The following is a 15664-nucleotide window of genomic DNA, read 5'->3' as shown; positions in this document are numbered from 1 at the left end:
TCTTTTTAAATTAATTTTTACATTCAAAACTTCCCGCCATAAGGAACGGTTTTATATAGTGCTGGCTGTTGATTGACCAATGTGATGTCGTGCTATTTTCCGGAAGTTAGGCGACGCCATCTTTAGGTGGAAAGGAATTCAAATTTGAATTCCTTGTACAGGAGAGATGACTGACTAATCATGAAGTCATGAATAATGATAAACAATAAGTTTCATCAATCATAAATAGGAATTAATGAGATCAAACATTAATTTGATCACTAATATAATTATTTAATGTAAAAAGGGAACTTCGTTAGCTATTAATAAAATTGGCAAACACATTTTATTATTCAATATAAAGGGGAACTTAGTTAGCTATTAATAAATTGGTAAATGCATTTTGTGAATCATTATTGAAATGTGTTTCATATAATGGTGCAATGGGGGGAACGCATTCTTCTAATTACTCTTTCTCTCTCTCTCTCTCTCTCTCTCTCATAGATAGATTAGCGATAGTTATTAGTCATAGGAAATAGAAACTTCTATTAGAGATTAAGACGCTACACAAAGGCGCCGAAGAAGTGATAAGTAAGTATGTAAGGTTGAATCACTTGATGCAACCCATGAGTAAGCCGGGATGAAACTAATAATGTTATTGGATAAAAATGATGACATTGCAGTGTGAACCCTTCCTGCGTCACTAGAATTAAGATTATAAATATAGGCGCGCTCACTGGAAAACAGCAGAACAAAGCTTTCAGAGCATTAAACCAGATATGATTAGAATAACAATTTCGTCGCGATTTTTCGTTAATCAATTAATTTTATAACTGCTTGAGTATTAAATGTGCTAAATTAAATAAATAACTATTATCAGTTAACTTTCTGGTATCAGTGTTATTTTATTCATTCAAATTTCGTGAGACATAACTTACAAGGTAATGGACTTTTAAGCCAATAAAAGGCAGCAACGGAACACCTGGAAATTTCGTCCAATCATCGATGGAACTAGTGGAACTGGATCGGCACAAGCGGAATCGGGACATAAGAATTGGTGACAGTGGTGGGATTGCTGCACCTTGCGGTCAGTTTTTTTAAAACCTTGGGAATTTCAGTTCTCAAATTTTCGAGCGCCTTATTTGGTTTTGAGTATTGGCGGATAATCCTGGGGCGACTACATTGAAGGCCCAGTACCCGTCAGCGAAAGTGACTGAGAGAGGTTCAGCCAAGGCTCAAATAGGAAGCAGTCACCGGGCCCGGGAAGGGTTACGGCAACGAGGGACCCGCCCGGGAAGGGTTGTGTCAACAAAGGACCGGCCCACAAGAAGGTTACGGCAACGCAGAATCAGGACCTTGAATCATTTTGGACTCCGGCGTTTGGACTAGTCTTGTCAGCAAAAGAACACTTTTGAATTTTGAAGACCAGAACTGAAGAAGCGTAGCCACTCGCTCGTGATAGTGAAGCAAATTCTCTCCCTTATTCTGAAACAACAGAAAAATTGAGTGAGTTTAGTGTACGGTCAACCGGACAGCTGGCAGCAATAGCCATCGATGTGGTAAATTGATTACAATCAACAAATTGTAAGCGAGAAGAAAAAGAACATTACACTATTATAATCACTGTTAAATAAGTTTTGGATATCAAGGCTGGAATTTTAGATTTATTTAATTTTATTCATAGTTTAATTTATTGTAGAAATATATGAAAAAAGTCTTATAATCTTTTAATTACGTGAGAATATAAATATAATTATTTAAATTACTGGTTAATTAAAATTAAGGTAATATTATTTTGGTCCAATTTAAATTAATTCATCTGTAGGTATTAAGTACAAATTGATAAATACACTTTGAATTCTGAAATTGATAAGAAAATGCCCAACATTGTCGAATATCAGCTTTAATGGTTAGTTCCCAGGAAAATCCGTATTTAACAATGTTAATTAAAACCAAAATAATTGGGTAAGCTCGCGTTCACATTCTCGATAGGGTATGAATAACTTTGGAAGAAATTTTAAAAACCTTGGAACAAATTTACTCGCCTTAAGAAGACGCAAGTCAGTTATTACAAGATCTGACAAAAGTTGAAAAGAATAACCGGGGTATCAATACCCGAGTATGAAGCCCGGGTTAGTCAAATATTAAATAAACTAACAAATCAAATAATGGAAAATACTCCAATTGAAAAGACATTAAGAACCTGCGAGGCATACCGAGTAATAAGTGTGGGAAATTTATAAAGGGGATTAGACAAAGATGTTTAGTCTTAAATTCAGGATAAAGAATTAAGTACATTGGAAAAGGCTATTGCACTGGCGAATCTCCAGTGGAAAAGTTGGAACAGGATCCATGATCCTATTAGGGACAAGGGCATATCAGAAAAATTTGAAAATGGCGAGCGAAAGAAAATTACGGATATTCAGGATAAGAAACCCTGGGAAAATAGCAATAATTTTAAGTGGGAACATGTTAAATCTTTCCAATGTAAAGAGTATGGACATATGAAAATAGATTGTGCTCGAGTAGTAAATAATGTAAAAGAGGAAGAGAGAGGTGAATGTTACTATTGCAATCTTAAAGGTCATAATATTAAAAATTGTCAGATTAAAAAGAGGCATGGTGTAGAAAAGGGAAATTTAAAGCGCGAGCGAGATGACTATTTAAACCTGAAACCGGGTCGTTCAAACGGAGGCTCAGCGATCCTAAAGCAGAATTCGGTTATAAACGAGTTTTCCAAAACTTAAATTAACAGAAGAACTCGGTTTAATGCCCATGATCATTTTAGAGCATTTTTTCTTAGCTACAGGTAAAGAAACAATTTTAATTGATACTGGGTCAAGTGTAAATATAATTAAAGAAGAATCTTTGGACTCGCGAGAACTGTGACATGGTTTACAGTGAAACAAATTTTTTTTTACTACATTTTAAAGATTCAGGGATTCATATAGTCATTTGTTCAGAAGAAATAATTATTCCTTCCATTCATCAGCGTGATGAGATAATAAGAGAATATCATGAATCTGAAGCAGGGGGTCATAAGGGGGTTTCCGAGACCTATTCGCGTGTTGGATCAAAATATTATTGGGAAAATATGAAATCTGATGTGGAAAAGTATTGAGGTGCTGTAAAAATTGCATGCGAAACAAAGTAATAAGGAAAGGTACGCACATGCCTATGGTAATTACGGATACGTCGAAAGAATCATTTGAAAAAATTCAAATTGACCTTGTTGGTCCACTCCCGGTAACACCTCGAGGAAATCAGTACATTCTAACGATTGAGTGTGTATTTACAAAGTATTGAGATGCAATTCAATTAAAATGAATAGGTTCGGTAACTGTCGCTCAAGCGGTAGCTGAGAATTTTATATCGCGATACGGTTGCCCACAAATAATACAGTCGTACCAAGGAACTAACTTAACAAGTAATGTTATGCAACATTTTTGTGAAATATTTAAAATAAAAAAAATTCAATCTGTTGCTTACCATCCTCAAAGTCTTGGATCATTCGAACGTAGTCATCACACTTTGATTGAGTATTTGTGTCATTTTGATGGTCCACACAATTGGGATGAATGGCTTCAATTTGCCGTTTTTCTTATAATACGGCTGTCCATGAAGGTACTGGTTTTGCCCATTACACATTAGTATTTGGTAGAGAAGCGGTGTTTCCCACTGGTTTCGACTAGAAACCACCTGAAAAATGTATATTGAATATTTGCATGAGCTTTTCCTAAAATTAGACAACATACAATCTAAAGCAAGTGAGCGGCTTCAACATGCAGAAAGGTCTAAGAAATAATACGATCTGAAGGCAAATACTAAAGATTTTAGAGTAGGATCACCTGTTTATCTAAAAAGGAAAAATCGTTATGATAAAAAATTTTATCCAATTTTCGATGGCCCTTTTGTGATTTAAAAATTATTAGGGACTAGAAATTCTCAAATTAGGGTGGGACCCAATAAATCGAAAATTGTTCTTCCGGATAAATTAAAATTAGCGGCTCATCCCGCAGGTGAATAATAATTACAATTTTAGAAATAAGAGGAAAATTGTTTTTTTCTAAAAAAATTGTCCTTTATTTTAAAAGGGGGAGGTGACTGGTGAATAGTAAGATGATAAAATAGGAAATAATTTATATTTTTGTCAGGCCATTTAATTAGTAAAGATTGGATCGCTGAAATTGTTTGAAAATTTTTTTGGCGGGACCAACTCTAGGAATCGTAAAATGTACGAATGAATGAATGGAATTGTTTATAAAAAGAAAGGCTGCAACCATGTGTGTGAAAAATGGAGTTATTATCCGTTTTGTGGATATAATAGGAAATAGTGTAGAAATAATAAGAGCAGTAATCTACAAGCGTAAACTAGACGATATCTCCAAGTTATATTCTAAAATCAGAATTTTCCTTTATGTAATTTTGATCCTGACAGGGAAAGTATGGGTAAATTATTTACGGTTAATATTTAATCTGAATATTTTATTTTAAGGGTAAAAATAGTTAAAATTAAAATCTATAATTATTAAATTCTCATATTCAAATTTAAGTGTAAATATTAATAAAAAATGGGACCGTATCGTGGGACACGCGTTTAGAACGAAATTCCTTTCGGTGCGAGATAGATCGCGGTAGCGAGGGAACGAGTTGATAGAAGGAGAGGAGTCATGTGGTGGGGATCCGTGTGACGGACCGTGTGTCGCTCGGTTTCGCGTGACGTTTCAAATTTCCAGGCTAGCTCCCCAGCACCAACCCGCGATAAAGAACTTCGTTCTCAAATCAATTCTTATAATTTTATAAATTTAGCAGATATATTAGATTGATGGTTTAAGTTAAATAAATAATATAAATATTAATCGTTTTCTTACTTAATGATAAATAATAGTTAGGTAACAACAATTGGATAAAATATTAACTGCAATGTAATTTAAGCTATTTTTGCTGATAATTATTCCTTTTGCAGGTTTTAAATTTGATATACGTCTGATGAATATCATAATAATTAGTTATAATAAATAATTCTTTCCTTTTAAATATTAATTTCTTGAATGGATAAATATTTTGATTGCGGTCTTAGAATAAATTAGAATAAATATTTATTAGTATATCAGCACTAAAATGAATTTAAACTATTTTTAGAAACTTCAAATAATTTGGAATTTGTAAGTCATATAAATTAACGGTGTTCTATAAAAATGATTAGACACCACATGATTATACAATGATAAATTGTATCATTCATTTTTCTGAACCATAATTTTTAAACAATGTTGAATGTCTTAAAACAGGGAGAAAAGCATATATATTTGCAGGTTATGTTCTGTTTGAGTTGTCAAAGTATCAAACTCATCAGCAACTATATATCCCTTGCTCATTTATTATTAATTAATACCGGTTAGTAAAGAATCACAGTGAATAGTGAATTCACTGAAAATAACAATAAATGAAAGACCTTTTGGTAAATAAAATCAAAATACTCATGCTCGTGATTTACATCTGCCTTGATTCCAATTCAATTTAGAACTGTATTGGGAAGGTTATGATTTTACTGTTGGAATTGAACATACAATTTAGAGATTTTAAAAGGAACGAACCTTTTAATAAAGGTACTTTATTTCAACATATTAATGAAATTGAAGGGTTAAGTAAATCATCTTAAAGTATAGAGATAAATTTTTTACACTGATTATGACACGTTAAATTTGTAATGAGGGTTTAATGTAGCAATAAAATTAAACCACTTACCTTTTGGATTCGTTTTAGGAATTCTTACTATGTAAAAGACGAATTGTCTTGCATATGTTGCTCTTCTTGACTCAACCAATTTCATTGGGAGTACCATTAAATTTTCCTTTTGCTCTTTTTATTTTGGCAGTGTATAGATGTCCGGTGCCGGGCGCGAGTTTCGTATCCGGTAGATTGCTCTGATTGGTTGCACGACAGTGGGCGGAATCTGACGGACAGCAGCATCGAGTACGGCATACTCGTTCTCTAGTAACACCGCATATTCCCTCAATATTTCTACCATATTTCCTGCAATATCCGCAATATTACAGGAAATATGGTAGAAATATTGAGGAAATGTCTCTATGTCCTTTTTCTGCATATTTACTGTAATATTGCGGATATTGCAAGAAATATGGTAGAAATATTGAGGGAATATGCGGTGTTACTGGGGTTTAGGAAGACGCATCGATTGTGCAGACAGCTGTTATGAAAGATAAATTAATTGAGGGAAGAATTGGAATTAAGAGCCGAAAAAGTGCCACATTCCAATCTAAATAAAAAACTTGTCATTAAGGTGATCAGATGTTTCTCGACGCATGATTGAATAAACTTTATTCGAAGTACATTTTTCAAAAAATACTTTAATATTCCTTCTCCCCGTATAAAATGAAAATTACATGCCAAAATAAAAGAGTGTACTTAGTGTTTATCAATTTTATTCGTGGTCGACAACAATTATAATTTTAAATTTATTGTTTATCATCGACGTGGCTCACCGTATTGCTAGAAATATTCTCTACAATGAATACAATTCTTGATACTTATCAATAATTTATACACTTCTATGGTAATAACTGGAAATAACTTCCACAAATAGAACTATATCAAAATTTTCTTAGTAATCAAACAATGATAAAGTAAATTTATAAGGAAAGATAAAATAGAAAACATCAAATAACCCATTTTCAATAAACAATTAAATATTCAAGTGTGTGAAAAAAGTTAAATTTTTATTCTCCTTTCAAATTAAACTTTGAGGTTATGCCTTGTCTTCTTAGTGATAAGAGAAAGATCAAGTAAATGTAAAAGGAAATATAGAACAGGAAACACCAAATAACCCATTTTCAATAAACAATTCCAAATTCAAATGTGTGATAAAAGTTAAACTCATATTCTCCTTCCAAATGATATATGTACTTCACTTTGAGAATATGCCTCATGCACGTCTCAGGAAAATAACCCGGTAAGAAGGCTTGCATTAAAAAGTATTAAAAAATTGCACTCATCCAGTAAGAACGTGAGAAATATTGAATACTTCTGGATCCCGTTTTTGTCCTCCTGTTTTGAATTTCACAGCAGTTGAAGTTATCTCTTAAATTGAATCCCTTTCTGTACTTAGGGCCGACAATATTTTTCTGAACACCACAAAGAAACCAAAAAATAGAAAAAATTTAATCCCTTTTAATTTTGCAAATTTCGATACTTTTATTTATTGTTTTTCGAAAAATAATGAAATAAAAAGCTTTTTGAAACAAAGGTTTTGTCATTTTACGATATCAGGATTAGTTTCCATACAGAAGTTTCTGGTGAAAAATAATTATTTGAAATTTTTTACCATGACTTTATATTTTTGTAATTGATCATATTTGAACAAAACGAATATTTCATGATAAAGAGTTATATTCTTTTATACAATCCTTACAGATTTTGCAAATGTCATGATTTTGAAGCGCGTTTTAATACTTCAAACGAAAATTGTGTTTTTAATTTTTTTGAGGTTACGTCTGACAGCTCCGATCGGCTTTAAAAGGGATTGGAATCTTATTATTTTCGCTGCCCAATGAGGATTTAAAAACGAAGGACAGAAACAGCATTCCTAGGGATTCAAAAATTTTAATACCTTTTAATCCAAAGCTTCTTACCGGGAAGAAACTTTAAGTCAAATGCCGTATTTGATGCTGCTGTCCAGCAGACCCCACCCTCTTCCGTGCAAGTGATCAGAGCAATCTACCGGATACGAACTTAGCGCCCGGCACCGGAATCTATACACTGCCTTTTAATTTCCCTTCTTGGTATTTTTAAATTGATTCCTGCTTTCGGCAGGGTTATGGACGTAATATACCTTAGGTAAATTACATGAGGTTTTTTACGTCATTTACGTGCGTATATTACGTCTTCAGTTTTTTACAAAACGTAATATACGTTTTCAAGATGGTATCGACATTCTCACATTTCGTTCCATAACTTTAAAATAGCGCCGGTAGCGGTATGCGATATTATGTTGCATGCATGAAATTTAAAGTAAATGAAAAAATTTATTGTTCTACAACTTCGACAATGAATAGAGGCGGCAGAACGAGGAATCCATGTTGGGAAGAATTATCCATTCTTTAAAAACAATAGTAAAAATGTTGCGTTTTGTCAGGGATGCAACCTCGTATTATCGAATATGGCTGAAGAAAGATTATGAAACCACAGGTAAATTTTCAAACCATCCGAACTGAAAATATATTAAAAATAAACAAACAAATCATCAAAGGATTTTCCCTGATTTCAAAACTTTTTTTCAGAAAAAAGTGCGTTATAATTATGAACGTATTAGAAGAAAACCTGATGCAATTATATGAAAGCAGTCAAAATAATAATTCTAAAATGAGTGGTGTCAGTTTTGATATTCTTGGTGATATTTTGATGTCAAATGAAGTTCTGATAAACAGCAACAATGTAAGTCGGTACACATAAGCATAATTCAAAAAAGTGAGGTTATATTATGCTCTATCCGAGTCCACCATCTTTATTACGTTTATTACGTTTTTTACAGGTTTTTATGTATAATACATTTTTTACGTATAATACGTCAGTGACAGATGGAGGTTAGGTTATTGTTAACGAATAATTTTGGCCTCATCTAATAAAAGGTGCACACTCACTAAGGAAATGGAGTAAATTACGCCAATAAAAAAATAGTTAAATAATTGAAGGGGGTTTACAAGAGAAAAAATTAGTATAAATAATCATATTATGTAAAACTGGGAGTAGCCAAAACTAGTATCCAAAGATATTATAAACGTAGATGCGGTACACGGTGTCAGAGTGGGGGAACTATATATATAGGACATCACCTTTTCTGCCCTATCGAGGTGCTGCCCTCACCGTACGACGAAGCCGAATTCTTGTTTTCTCAGTCTTCGTAAAATATGACGGTAAAGCAGTAGAAATATTTTTTGAGGTTAGAAAAGTTTTACATGTATCGCTCAATTTTTTCAAACCTGAAGCTTGAGCCAGGTTTTCTGGACATAGTCTTTTTAAAAAATTATAAAAAATTTTTTCTGGAAAAATATAATTTTTTAATTAAAAAAAAACTAAAAAGAAATTTCGAGATAAACCAATGCTAAAAAATGTGTACTTCATACATTTTTTTATTTATTTTTTCATTGGAACAATCAAATATTCACACCAAAGAAACAACTTTTTTAACGTTTAAAGTTTTTGAAAATTATTGTTTGAATTTAAAATAACAATAATTGAAAAATTTAAAATAACAATAATTGAAAAAAACAAAGATATTTCTGGATGAGATATTTTAGTTCAAAATATACATGGTATTTTTTTAAATTACAAAAATCTTCCGAAAAATCGAATTGTTAATTAAAAAAATTAAAAAGGAACTTTGAGATAAATTAGTGCTGATTTAAATCCTTCAAAATTTGTTTGGAAAATGTTATCATCTTCGAGGAAAATTTAGAGCATTTTTCTTCCGTTTAAGGCAGATGTGTTTTTATATAAATTTTTCTATACTTTTTTTTGTAGAATTATTTTAATTTTAAATAATTTTTTAACACTAAATATTAAACAAAAATTCATTCGATAAAAATATTTTATTATCGTAATTCTAATAAATAAATAATATTGATTAAGAAACAATTTTATATAGGGAATTTTATTATTTGGAAATTTTCAAATTCGGTAAAATTATAAACTGTTCGAGAATTTTTTAGTTTTGGAATTTTATTATTCGAAACAGAGAGAGTTTTACATAATCGGGATTTTTATTTTTTCATTTATTTCAGGCGTCCTGGGGGGGGGGGGGGGGGGGGGGGGGGGGGGGTCGCCGTTTCACTACCATTGTGGGTGTGCGCCTGGTCTTACTACAGTATTTATTTTTAAAAAAGTCTATAAAATTTTGATCCTTGGGTCTTGGCGATTTTTTCGTAATGTATTTCAGTCACTGATAAACGGGGGTAAATTAAATAGGAATATCTCTCAGAAAATTAATGATAAAAATCCAGAAAAATTGAAGAGACTTTTTTTACCTCTAGGTAGTAAAAAAGGAAAACTTCCGAAAATTTAAAAACTAATTTAAAAACTAATTATACACTCTTTTAAGATGCCAATCCAACGTAAAAATGTAAAAAGTTTAAATTCAATGTATTCAGCTGCATTCATAGTGAAGTATGCAAATTTATTTGGTTTTAAATATAAATTCATTAAAATTTATTTTTTATTTCTCACAATTGTAATTTATAACTTTCATAATTGAATAATTGTAGGTCAAACGTGAAAAAGTAGACTTATTTCAAATTTGAAGCGGTTCTATTATATACATATATTAAACCATTAAATCCTCTGACCTGTTTATAAGCTTTGCAAAACTCGTTTAAAAACTTTTTTTTTAACTTTTGGTTACAATTTCTTAATAAAAGAATAAATGCTATTTAGTCTAGAGAGCAGCAATTCCAAAAATATATAAAGTCTTTATAGTTAAGACATTTTAAATTTGTAGTCTTCAGTATATTGAATAAATCCAAATATAAAGGTATTTAAATATGTAAGAATTATTGAATTGAAATTGTTCGATAATTTCAGATTGAAACATTTCAAATTATTTAGTTAGAAAGTAAAATCGTATAAAGTTACAGGATGAGAAATGAACATCTTTTAATACTTGAATCATTATTTTAGAACAATTAAAATCGTATAACTTCAGATAAATTTGAAAATAGGACTATTAAAAATTAGAAGTGTCTGAAAGAACTCAACAAAGTTTTAGTTTAAAAAGCTATTTAAGAGCATGCTTTTTCAAGTTTTATTAATTTATTTTTTTGATAATTTGTCACCCCCACAAATTATTCTTTTTTTTAAAGAAAATAAAGCCTGATTTTTGTTAACTTTAAAAAATATATATTAAATGTTCGCTCAAGGTCAGTTTTGTTCAAAGTGCTTGTTCATGGATAAATTGGCTCTTATTGTTTCCGCTTTTCGTTATGTCATTCATTGATTGTGTTTTTCGTAGAAAACATTGAAACCTGGGTTTTTCACGTTTATAAATTCATATTTCAAGGTCACTCAGGGTAATTTTCTGTGCAAAATATTGATTTATAAAGAATATTTGACAAACTATAGAACGGATTTCTTCACCCAAAGATACAAACTTGAATTGTACTATAGTCAAAACAACTGGATAAAATTAGACGTAAGCCAAATTTTGTAAAGAAAACAAAGTGGTCGACCTATAAATATTCATTTTATTCCCCGAAAGATTAAAAAAAACTTTTCGAAACGCTTTCATTGCAACAATTTTATTAAAGAAAAAGAAAAATATTATAATTTTTACATACATTTCTTAAATTAAAAAAATCATCAACGAGATTTGTAGAAAATCTCCTAAAGAATAAAATGATTGTCCCGCAAGTTAGAACCGAAAAATTATTATTAAAAAAAAGTTGTTCTAAATTGAGCCAGACTAGCGACCAGGAAAAATCGGGAAAAGAAAGTGAATTTAAAAATTGAACGTAGTAAAAAATTGAAAATAGTTACACAAGTGTAAACATTCGATTGAGTCTTCATAAACAATGTTCAATTTAAAAATCACTTCAAATTAATAGATTCTTAAATAAACACTTTTATTCAATTTCAAAATCTTATTGAAGTATTATTTCAGTATAAAATATTCCATTTTTAACATATTCAAATTGGAAATTGAACAAAAAACAACAATTTTCAATAGCAAACAAGTAAAAAATGAATTGTCACCATTTCAGACCGATGAATTTAAACTTTCAATGTTATAATTATAACTTTTCTACTTTTTTATTTGTAATTTGAAAGTAAAAGTATTTTGTTTTGATTTTTAAAGAATAGTTGAAAAATATTTAATTCAGAAAAAAATCGAATAAGCTGTAGGTTTCTGAATGTTTTAAATTAAGGCCATGTGATACTTACAGTTTCCCCGGCTTTTTTTCCACAAAAATGAAAATTTGTAAAAACTGAATTCGGAGATGCTATAAAATATCATAACGGACGTCCCCGGACTCTTTTTTGAGGGATAATAACAAAAAAATTTATTGTGCTAAATAATAATTTTATACATATGCATTATTTTGAGGTTGCGTCGTTTTACATCCTCTGCCTTTTCGATAATCTGGAAATTATTTATGAAATAAACTTTTTTGATGGCCTGCAAACAAGGTTAGTTCCGGGAGATTTGTTACTATGTTTATTTGTAAGTCCAAAGTTTTCGGCCAAAAATGTTGTGTAGATTGGAAGTAACGCTCGGGTGAATTGTAACACACATAACCTCGAAATATACACGCACGTTGTTAGCAATATCAAAAATTTTTTGATAAAAAAACACAAAAAAAGTGTATGGGGACTTCCGTTAACATGTTCGCTATCATTTCCCAGATTCTGAAGGCAAAATATTTCTTATCCTAAGAAAAAAGCCGGGGGAAACTAACACTGAAAAAATCGATACTATTTCCTAAGCGCTATGTAAATTAATTACATTTTGCTAAATTAAAACTTTTTTGAATTAACCTACAAAAAAAGTGTTCGGGGACGTCCGTTAGCATGTTCGCTATCATTTCCCAAATTTTTAAGACAAAATATTTATTATTCTAGAAAAAAAGCCGGGGGAATCTAAAACTGGTAAAGTCGACAATTTTCTAAGTATCACATGCTCTTAAAGGAAAAAATTGAGTTATAGAATTTTGAAAGGTTAAAAAATTTTTTTTAAGATTTCTAGGAAGATTTAAAATGATTTTTTATTTCGAAAAAGTCCATAACTCAAAGAGAATGTTTAAAAATATTCCAAAACATTTCAAAATATTTACAAAATTGGAAAAAAATCTGGAAGCTCTTGAAACAATTTTGTGTGCAGGATTTTACAAAAATGTTAGAAAAAATTGGAATCCGTTTAAAAGATAATTAAAAGTTCCGAAAATTTAAAAAAATCATTTTAAAAAATTTCAAAATAATTTTTAAAAAAATGAATACATTTGATGATTTCAAAATTAAATGTCGACTTTTTATTTTGAAAAATGACATCATTTTAAGAGAAGGTATACAAATATGGGACGAGTGAAAAAATTCGGAAAGCGATGAATGAAAAATCACCAAAAAAGAAATCTCCGACGACCGAATTGAAAAATTTCCTACAGAAAATGTCCAAAGTAAAAAGTCCCCGAATTATAAAGTTCCCTAATTTAAACATGAAGAAAAGAGTTTTCGATCAATATTATTTGTTTCTTAAAAATACAATAATTAAATAATTTTATTAAATTATTCTTTGAATTTAAAAGAATAATAATTGTTTAATTTTTTTAAATGCTATGTACATTATCAAACAAAATTTTTCACGCAGAAATATACATATTTTTTTAATCATTGTTTTTTTAATTTCAAATCATAATTTTTTAAACTTTAAACATTTAAAAAAAATGTGTTTGATAAAAGTATTATATGATTGTACTTTCCATAAATAAATAATATTGAATGAATAACTATTTTTTCTATTGTTTGAATTCAGGAATTTTCTAGTTTGGATATTTTATAATTCAGCAATTTTCTGTGGGGAATTTTCGAATTCGGTAATATCTTACTGTCGGGAATTTTATTTTTCGTGAATTTTTCAATTCGAGAGTTTTATATTTCGGCGTTTTTATAATTTCCGGAATTTTATTATTCAGGAATTTTGCAATTCACGAATTTTACAGTGTCGGGAATTTTATTTTTCGGTATTTTTCAGTTGCTTCTTCCGAAAAATAAAATTCCCATCACTGTAAAAATTTCTGAAATTCTGGACAATTTATAATATTACTGAATTTGAGAATTCCCGACTGAATTTTGTTGTTGAAAAAGTGCATTGTATGCTTTTTAACTTACAAAAAAGTTCGCAAAAATAAAATAATTAATTTAAAAAAATAATAAATAAAATTCGCGCTAAATCAGTGCTGAATTGAATCTCACAAATTTTGTTTTGTTTCAAGCGCACGTGTTTTTAAATTTATTTTTGCATAACATTTGTATACGATTATTTTTATTTTAAATTAAAACAATAATTTAAAAAATTGAACATTAAACAGAGTTTCTATAAATAAAATATTTGATTATTGTATTTTTAATAAATAAGTAATATTGATTAAAACATTATTTTCTCAATTGCTACAATTTGGGAATTTTCTAATTTGTATCTTTTATAATTGGACAGCATTCGGCCTGGAATTTTATTATTCGGAAATTTTCAAGTTCAATAATATTGTAAACTGTCCAGAATTTTATTATGCTGGAATTTTTAAATTCGGGATTTTCAGATTTCGACATTGTATAATTTCAGGAAGTTTACAGTGTTGAGAATTTTATTATTCGGGATTTTTCAATCCTAAAAATATTTCAAAACATTTTAACAGATTGATAAAATTGTAAAAAAATAATCTGGAAGATTTTGAGGCAATTTTTTCGAATTTTACCAAAAATTTACGATAAAAATGGAAATCACTAAAAAGATATTTAAAAGTTCTGAAAAAAACTTCAAAAATAATTTGAATAATATTTATATCATTTGTATTTTAAATTTTATCCCATATAACTTACGTAAATATTTCAAGTAAGCTGTATTAATTATAATATTTTACAGTTTATTTTAAAATATATTTTATGGAACGTGATATATTTTATGAATGTGCCAGTGAAATTCTGTTCGTCTAATTTTTGTTGTGAATGCGAAACGTAATCTGGCTTAGAACTGCCGCCTTAATATTTAAAAACCGAAAGAACCATTTTCCTGCCACTTGGAATTATCATTAAATTTTCATAAAAATGTTAGAATATATAATAATGAAGAAATTGGAAAATACATACGAGAACTTGGTTAAACGAATAGTATAAAAAATCCATAGAAATTGCAGACCACAACAATAAAAATAAATACTAAATAATATCAAAGAACTATATATAGATATTGCACTAAAAGTTTTATCAGCTTGAACACAAATATAATTTTATAGAGTAAAAAAATTAAAGCTTATAAAATAATATAAATTAGAAGAAATAATTTTAAAATTAGATACAAATATATGAAAACGAAATAAAAAATATTCATGGCCTTTTATCTCTGGCATTTAATAAAGATACCCGTGTTTTGGAAAGTTATAAATGTAACAAATTTTTTAATTGGGAATTTACTTTCAATTTAAATGGTTCATGTCCGAGCTAAGTTGCCATAAGTGCGCATCGAGGGGCCTACTGAGATTCTGGTGCTATCTACGGGTTGCGGTGGGTAGAGGGGAACTGGCAATTTTCGCCGGACGCGCCGTCTATATTTACCGCGGGTAACTAAGCCCGCACCGCATCTACGTTTATAATGTGTATGTTCCGATTTGAGTATATGAGAGTTTTTTAAAGTTTCAAAGTTGGCTATGCCATGTATAAGCATAGGCATCATTGCGCACCGGAAGCCTATGCTTATACATTGGCATTGCCAACTTTGAAACTTTAAATAACTCTCAACTGCTCAAATCGGAACATACCCAATATCTTTGATTTAGCCCTATCCAGTTATCCTCACCAAAGATATTATTGTGACGTACTGGACCGTCACGTGTCGTAATTGAATGAACAGGTGTAGTCAATCTTTAGTAGTTATCCGCGCGCATATTCAAATAGATATAGAATATGA

The 15664-nt window shown here is 30.0% G+C and overlaps 1 long non-coding RNA gene across 2 annotated transcripts in view; it reads right to left on the bottom strand.

Moving 5' to 3' along the window:
• Positions 1-918: 918 nt before the first annotated feature.
• LOC117173181 overlaps positions 919-15664 on the bottom strand; it is a 21135-nt gene continuing 6389 nt past the window's right edge. Inside the window, exons 1-3 of one of the 2 annotated variants that reach the window (XR_004467137.1) lie at positions 5728-5930; positions 3469-3678; positions 919-1464 (exon numbers count right to left, since the gene is read on the bottom strand). This is a non-coding gene — a long non-coding RNA (uncharacterized LOC117173181). Of the gene's footprint in view, positions 1465-3468; positions 3679-5727; positions 5931-15664 lie in introns of those variants that run through there. The other variant, XR_004467136.1, reaches the window with a different exon arrangement.

The sequence above is a fragment of the Belonocnema kinseyi genome, chromosome 5 (assembly GCF_010883055.1).
Source record: "Belonocnema kinseyi isolate 2016_QV_RU_SX_M_011 chromosome 5, B_treatae_v1, whole genome shotgun sequence".
In the NCBI taxonomy this organism is placed as follows: Eukaryota; Metazoa; Arthropoda; class Insecta; order Hymenoptera; family Cynipidae; genus Belonocnema; species Belonocnema kinseyi.
The sequence above is the reverse complement of the archived record's forward strand: the minus strand, read 5'-3'. Positions and strand labels throughout refer to the sequence as shown.